At 32.3% G+C, this 8,885-nt stretch overlaps 1 pseudogene; it reads right to left on the reverse strand.

Annotated features, from left to right (window-relative positions):
- The window catches only part of LOC107665455 (bone morphogenetic protein receptor type-1B-like), a 59,388-nt pseudogene that overhangs the window by 25,637 nt on the left and 24,866 nt on the right, over window positions 1-8,885 (reverse strand).

Below are 8,885 nucleotides of genomic sequence, written 5' to 3' on the forward strand. Positions count from 1 at the left end.
TTTTTTTTTGGTGTTTGGCTTAGTGTTATGTTAGAATCATTATTATACTCTTATACCTTTTGTTCTTTAATATTTTGAATTGTTTTTAGCTTTATTTTTTGTTTTTCTTTTAAATGTTAAGTTTTGAAATTTTGTTGTATGCATTTGTCATTTTTATTTAATCTCTTTATTTTTAAAATGTGTATAGGTAGTATTTATAAAGTTTTAGCTTTTAGTTTTGGATCTGTTTTTAGTTGTTTTAATACTACAGTTGATTGCTTCTGTTGTCCTCATTTGTAAGTCGCTTTGGATAAAAGCGTCTGATAAATGACTAAATAAATAAATCAAATAAATAATCATTAAATCACCACCACAGCGTCTTGTCTCCATTGGCAACACGCACGATTTGTGTCGATTGCAAGTGACGTCGCAGGTATCGGAGAGTGCAAGTGGCGATTGCAAGTGACTTCGTAATTTAGTTTCTTTTTTCTTGTCTTCACCACCTGGCTACTGTTGTAAAATGTTGAGAGATTCAAACAAAAAGTAATCAATAAATAGAACAAAATAAAAAATAATAAAGACTGCAAGTGACGTCGCTAGCGGAAGTGCAAGTGTCTGAGAGTGCAAGCGCCAGCTGCAGCCAGACCCTTTTGGATCAATCACAGTCAATGTGTTTCCCTCTTTAGGAAATCAATAAATCGATAGTTTATTTATTGTTGACTCTGTATATTAGGATAGAAAACATTTCATCATCAAAATAGAATTTCAACTGAGATTAAATAAAGGCAACAAAAGGGAACTGCAAATAAAATGAAAGAAGCAAAATTTAAATACAATGCAATTTAAAATAAACTAATATAAATGATCTATTTTATTAATTTGACATTTAACAGTATGAATGACTGCAAATTCATTTCTAGAAACAGAATTATTGTCATATAGTATATTTATATTTTAATATTTACTATATATTACGTAATACATTATTCATAAAAAATATATATATATATACATTGATTTAATATATTTAATATATCATTGTTATATTTATACATTTATATTAATTTTACATTTAAAAATGTATTAATAAAATTATATACATATACTGAATATATATATATATATATATATCATTTTATTTATTATTCAAATAATATTTATTATTGACATATATAAATAGATACCTATATACTGTACATAATTATATCATTGAAATATTTCCATTGATGTAATATATTTAACACATAATTGTTATATTTATAAATTTATATATGATTTTCATATTTACAAATGTATTAATAAAATGACTAATTTATCTCTCTCTCTCTCTCTCTCTATATATATATATATATATAAAATATATTTTTTTACCATTTATTTATTATTAAAATTATATTTATTATTGATATGTATACATACATAACTATATACATAATTTAATCATTGACATTTTCATATCCATTTATTACATTTATATTTTAATATTCATTAATTAATATTTTAATTATAATATAGATTATTTATCAATATTTATTTATATATTGAATATTACAAGCTATTAAATACCGTAAAATAAATTTGTTTGTGTTCAAATAATAAAATGTATCTGTTTTTAATTGCAATTTTAATCAGAAATCCCTGTCATTCTAATGTAACTGGATGCTGAAGCCGATTCAACTCCAACTCAATCTCATGCACTGAGAGGATGACAGGCTGGAGGTTTTCAGTGCATCAGCGTCTGTCTGAGCTCATGCGGTCAGGAACAGAGTCTGTTTGAGGAGCGTGAGCTCGGGGCCCGGGGCCACAGGTGCAGGCCATGCAGGGGCCGCCACTGGATCGGGTTCTGTTTGCAGGAATCTGATCCGGTTTCCCTGCGCGGCTCGGATTCGTTACGGAAGCTCGTCTGCCATGATGACGCCGGCTGCTCGTGTGCTGAATTAGAGGAATGTGACAAAAGCAAACACGACTCAACGAGCTTCTTCTGTTGAAGTGATTTATGATTTATTCATTTACAGCCATCATATGAGGCAAAATTTTTGTTTTATGTGACTGTAACTTTCAGAACTCAAACTTCATCTCCAGCTCAATTATTAATTATTTATTACTTTATTTATTTGATTAAAAATACTGTAAAATAGCAAAATATTATTATAATTTAAAACATCTGTTTTCTATGTGAATATCTGTTAAACTGTAATTTATTTCTGTGATGCGCAGCTGAATTTGTCAGTGTCACATGATCTTCAGGAATCATTCTAATATGCTGCTTAAGAAACATTTCTGATTATTATCAATGTTGAAAACAGTTAATATTTTTGTGGAAACTGATGCATTTTATTTTTCAGGATTCACAGATGAATACAAAGTTCAAAAGAACAGCATTTATTAGAAAATCTAAATCAATCTTTTGTAACATTATAAATGTCTTTACTCGCATTTTTGATCAATTGAATGCATTCTTGATTAATGAAAGTATTAATTTCTTTGAATAAACAATATAGCGATAAAGAAAGAGAGTCTTAAAGGCACAAAAGCAACATTTTTAAAAACATGATTAATTTTCAAAGAAAAGGTAACGCAAACAAAGTGATAACAGGACCCGTTCCTGTAAATGAAGCTTGTGTTCCTGAGAACTGTAATAGAGTCATATTTGGCCAGAAATCAAAACCTTGAAAACACCTGCAGTGAACGAGAGACACGAGCTGAAGCTGAAATAAAAGCTCTAAATCAACCCATTAGGAATGACTGAGAGAGTTTGATACTGGAGACTTTGAGTTGAAAGAAGTCAATAAGGTACAAAAGGAGTAAAACAAAATATTAACAGCACAGAAATGCAAATGGAGTGCCAATCTAAATTACATTTATTTGTATTTGAATGTTTATCAATATGCATCGTCCCTTTCATTTGAGAATTAAAAAACATCTGTACAGAGCATAAAGCATCTGTTATTTTAATTTAATGGAGATAATATAGTTTTTATTAATATTCTGAATAAGTTTTTATTTTTATATTTTCTGTTTTCATTTTAAGTTTTAGTTGTGTTTTTGTCATTTTTAGTAGCTCATAATTTATATATGTCTATATAGTTTTATTATTTAATTTATTATCATTTTAAGTACATCACTTTTTTTTCTTTTGTTTTCTTTTCTTCTTTTTTTTTGGGGGGGGGGGGTCCAGAAATCATAGAAATAATTTTATTGGAATTTAAACATTATTTTATGCCTTTATTTATTTTTTTGTATTTTATCGACAAACAAACATAAATATAATAAATTACAAATATGTGTGTATATATAATACAAATATAAAAGCATAAAATCAATTTTGTATAGAATTAATTATTATTTTAAATGCTCATTAATTACACTTAACTATTTTTATTGATACCAATCCCCAATGAAACATCTCTATTATAACCAATATTTTTATCCATCCTTCTTGTCCATTATATTAATTTGCATTCTTTTTTTTTTTAACTGACCTCATTGCAGTGCATTCTGGGATTGACTTCTCTGTGAAAGATACATGCTTAGCCAAAATGAGTGTTTGAAATTTTTGAACTTAACAAGAGAAGTGCGTCTATGAACCCTGAAAAGGCAACACACTAGGTTTCGAAACAAGCTGTCTCAGTCTTCATCCACTGTGTGTCTGCTCCTCATTTCAGTCGACCGTGTGGGAATTTCACCCAAAAACACTGGAGAAACTACAGAACTGCCCACGCACTGGAGGAGCGTCGAGGACGGGAGGAACTCCTCATGAGCGCTGAAGGTCACCACTTCTCTCCCACTCCAGTCTGTCCTTGACTCATGCTTTCATCTGAGATCCGCAGCACCTGCTCATGTCCAGGAGGACACAGAAAACCAGGCCCACACCACCAACCTGCTGCAGCAGCCCAGATCTGAGAACGCCTTTACCACGTTACTCCATTTAACACCAATACCGTTTAATCACATGCACTGGAAAAGCAGCGTTCAGCTGTTGAACTGAATCTTGTGTATTTGACATGAAGCTCTAAAACAGCATTGTTCCTAATTCTTTTATTCATCATAGTAATTGACAGGCTACTTATTTGTCACTGCAGGAGTGTTTAACAGGAGATCAGAAACTTTCCAGTTAACTAAAACACACTAACGTACGCATGCATGTGCATTTTAACTTAAACTCTTGGTGTTGATTAACTTTCTCCGTGCATATTCTAAACTATCCATGCACATATTAAATATGAGCTGAAAAGGACTCTGAAAGTCATTTTTACATGCATGGGTAAAGTCATATTTAATACATGCATGGGTAGTTAATGCAAAATGTGTCTGTTTTTTTAACCAAAACCTAGATTCGAAGTTAAAATGTTCATGCATGTGTAAGGAAAAGCGTGTTTTAGGTCACTGGAAAGTTTCTAATCACCCTTTAAATGCTCCTTCAGTGACAAATGAATTTTAATAAGTGCAAAAAAGTTGTATGTCAATTAATATGATGAATAATCATGAATAATAATTATAAAATGCTGTTTTAGGAAGCTGCAAAATATGTCAGCCTCATGTTGAATATGTATTGAGGATGATTCATATTAAAAATAAATGTTTTGTCTCCATAAACTGTTATTAAAATGTAAAAAATAACTTTCAGAGTCTATACCAGAATATATTTAATAAATGCATGGGTAGTCGCTGCAAAATGTGTTCATGGAGCTTGTTTTTTAACCAACATTAAGATTTTAGGTTAAAATGTTCATGCATGTGTAAAGAAAAGTATATTTTAGATAACTGTAAGGTAACACCCTCCTTATAAATGAACTTATAAAAGTACAAATAAGTAGTCAGTCCATTAATATGATGAATAATCATGAATTATTCATTTAGGTTCGCTGTTAACCTAATGTTTTAATAGTTTATTTTTAATTTAAAAAGTATTGTTTTTTAGGTTTATAAAGACAAAATATCTAAATGCATCTTCCACAGTAAATATTCAACATGAAGTCGACGTTTGTCACTACATGAGCATTTAAAGGGTGATTAAATACAAATGCATGTGCATTTTAACCTAAAATCTTGGTTTTGATTAAAAATAAACTCCATGGACACATTATGCATCATGCATTTGTAAAATATGAGCCGGAATGGACTTTGAAAGTAATTTTTCCATTTCGATAAAAGTTCAATAAAATGTCCCTTTAATATGAATCATCCATAATATAATTATTCAGCATTAAATATGTTGCACTATGACAAAGTCCCTAAAACTATTTTAGGCACTGCATTTATCAGATTCTCTTCTAATTATCATTCATGATTATTCATCATATTAATGGACTGACTACTTATTTGTACTTTTATAAGTTCATTTATAAGGAGGGTGTTACCTTACAGTTATCTAAAATATACTTTTCTTTACACATGCATGAACATTTTAACCTAAAATCTTAATGTTGGTTAAAAAACAAGCTCCATGAACACATTTTGCAGCGACTACCCATGCATTTATTAAATATATTCTGGTATAGACTCTGAAAGTTATTTTTTACATTTTAATAACAGTTTATGGAGACAAAAAATGTATTTTTAATATGAATCATCCTCAATACATATTCAACATGAGGCTGACATATTTTGCAGCTTCCTAAAACAGCATTTTATAATTATTATTCATGATTATTCATCATATTAATTGACATACAACTTTTTTGCACTTATTAAAATTCATTTGTCACTGAAGGAGCATTTAAAGGGTGATTAGAAACTTTCCAGTGACCTAAAACACGCTTTTCCTTACACATGCATGAACATTTTAACTTCGAATCTAGGTTTTGGTTAAAAAACAGACACATTTTGCATTAACTACCCATGCATGTATTAAATATGAGCTGAAATGGGACTAATTTTTACATTTTAATTTTACATTCAAGACAAAAATGTCTTCTAATTATAAATCATCCACAATAAATATTGAGCATGAAGTAAGGCTGGCCTTAGTAAAACTGGTTTTGACTGGTGTAATTATCAATATGAGATGGTAAACAACTCAAGTTGCATGATTCTCCTTTCTTCAAGAATCCTAACACACTCACACATTTATCAGACTTCTCAAGGAAGAGCAGATGAGATGAAGGTCCCTCATAAGCACAGATGTGTTGGAGTCTGTTTATCTCCACGCTGACCTTGACGGTGGAATAAAACACTGAAGGCACCAGTTCTCTCTCTTATCACTCCGCCGGGCATGAGATACTTTAAACACGATCGCTGTTTCTCCACACGATTCACAGAAACGCTCAGGAATGCACAGCCGCAGACGACTCTTAAACACAAAGACGTGAGCCACAACAACGGCTGAATCACGTACCACTTACACTGAGCCGTTTAGAAACAGAACTGTGAAAAAATTCCCTGGAGAAACATCTAAAGCACGTCTGAAGAGCAGCAGGTGAAAATGCATGCACAAAAACAAAGCAGAACAAAAAACTTCAATAACCTGACCTTTCTGAGTGGAACTGTAGGTTTGATTGATGCGGGATTGATTGGATAATGAATTAGTTGATCTAAAATATAAGAAGGACGAATGACATCTGCTGAAATTGACTGTTTTTATACTTTAATAAAAGATTACAAACACAAAAAGTCTTCTTAATATGAACTGTCCAGAATGAAAATGTTGACTGCAATAACTTTCCTAGTCCACTTGTCAAATACACCTGGTATTACTAATATCGTTGGCTCTACATCAGATTGCTTTTGTTCATTTTTGTATAAAAGCGACTGCTAAAATGCAATATAAATGTAAGAAAGTCACAACCAATACAGACAAATGCACAACAGCCCAACACACATGAAGCTTTCTGAACACATCTGAACACTTCATCACTAACATCACGCCGAACGGCAGCTGAAACAGTAAATCCATGTGAACGTGCACCAGCTGCAGGATATTTCTGACCCTCAATGTGACACACAATTATTTTAGGTGAGGGTGAGCGCATGTGCGGGTGTTTGTTCATCTGTATTTGTCTCTGTGTGTGTGTGTGTGTGTGAGTGTGAGTGTGAGTGAGTGTGTGTGTGTGTGTGTGTGTGAGTGAGTGAGTGTGTGTGGGCTGAGAGTGGAATTGATTTTACAGCGTGTTTAACAAGTGTCTGACAGTAGATCCCTCTCCACGTCTCAAACACTTCGCCAAATGCCTCACCCACCAGCAAAAACCCAGCAGTGGCGACACACAGATGTCAGACTCTGCTGCATGCAGCTTTTTCCACTCCGTACACGTTAAAGCACAACTAGCCTCTTCATAATCAATTTTACAGCAAAATGATTTAAACACATGAACTGGAAAAGCAGCGTTCAGATGTTGAATTACATCTAGTATATTCTACATAAAGTGACATGTCCTGCAACGAGACTAAACTATTAGATAAAACAGCTTTTTTTAATTATGGTTCATGATTATTCATCATTTTAATGCACAGACTATTTATTTGTATGATTAAACATTCGTCACTAAAGGAGCATTTAACAGGCGATCAGACCTAAAACACACACATGCATGTACATTTTAACCTAAAATCTTGGTGCTCATTAATAAATAAACTCCATGGACACATTTTTCAGCAACTACCCATGCATATTAAATATGAGCTGAAATGGTCTCTGAAAGTCATATTTACATTTTAATAAAAGTTTATGAAGACAAAATAAAATTCAGCATTTTATAATTATTATTCATGATTCAAGATGATATTAATTGACGGACCACTTATTTGCACTTTTAAAAGTTAATTTGTCACTGAATGAACATTTAACAGGAACATTTTAGTAACCTTGGATAACAAAGTCCACTAAAGGAGGTAGATCGTTTTCATATTTGGCTCCCAAACTCTGGAATAGTAAGTAAGTAAACATTTATTTATATAGCACCTTTCAAAACAAAGTTAACTGCTTTACAATAAAATGATCAGTACAGTAACAAAATACAAAAAATACCATCAAAATTAAGAAAAAGCCATATGATAAAAATGAGTCTTAAGAAGAGAAGCATTAACATTCTTTTGCTTGGGTTGAACATCATTTTTTGCTTAGTTGGAACAGCAGCTACACTAATTATGTCTCTATTTCCTTCTCTGTTTCTGGGATTGGCATCCTGTGGTAACTAGGAATTACACAAGCTTCAGTCTGGATCCAGCCCTTACTAAGACTGATAAAAATGAGTCTTAAGAAGAGAATTAAAAGAGGATACAGTAGGAGCCTGCCTAATATCCCCAGAGGATCCCCACCGGAGGATCTCAAGCAGCGATCAGGTTCAAAAGAAATGAATAAATCACAAATATAGGCAGGAGCCTGACCCTTCAAGGCCTTAAAAACAAGCAACAAAATCTTAAAATCAATTCTAAAACTCACAGGCAACCAGTGAAGACCAAAAATAATCAGTGTAATGTGGTCACTGTTCTTAGTACGTGTTAAAAGCCTAGCAGCAGCATTTTGAATCAGCTGCAATCTTTGGAGATTTCTCTTGCTAATACCAGAATAAAGTGCATTACAATAATCAAGACTTGAAAGAAATAAAAGCATGAATGACTCTTTCCAAATCTGCCAAAGAAAGGAATGACTTTATCTTCGTTAGCTGCCTCAGTTGTGCAAAACAAGACTGCACCACTTTAGTCACCTGAACATCAGAAGACAGTTCTGAGTCAAAAACTACACCTAAGTTGCAAGCCTCTTTTCGAACATTATTAGATAAGGCACCCAGACTAGAGGAGAGATTATTAATACTAGCACTACTGGGGATGCATGGGGTAATTATAAGCACTTCTGACTTGGAGTCATTCAACTGCAGAAAATTTTTCGACATCCAATTTTTTATTTAGACGAAGCATAACATAATATGGGATGTATCAATAATACCAGGCTTTACCGGGACATACAATTG

Source organism: Sinocyclocheilus anshuiensis, unplaced genomic scaffold (assembly GCF_001515605.1).
Source record: "Sinocyclocheilus anshuiensis isolate Anshui unplaced genomic scaffold, SAMN03320099.WGS_v1.1 scaffold495, whole genome shotgun sequence".
NCBI classification, from domain to species: Eukaryota; Metazoa; Chordata; class Actinopteri; order Cypriniformes; family Cyprinidae; genus Sinocyclocheilus; species Sinocyclocheilus anshuiensis.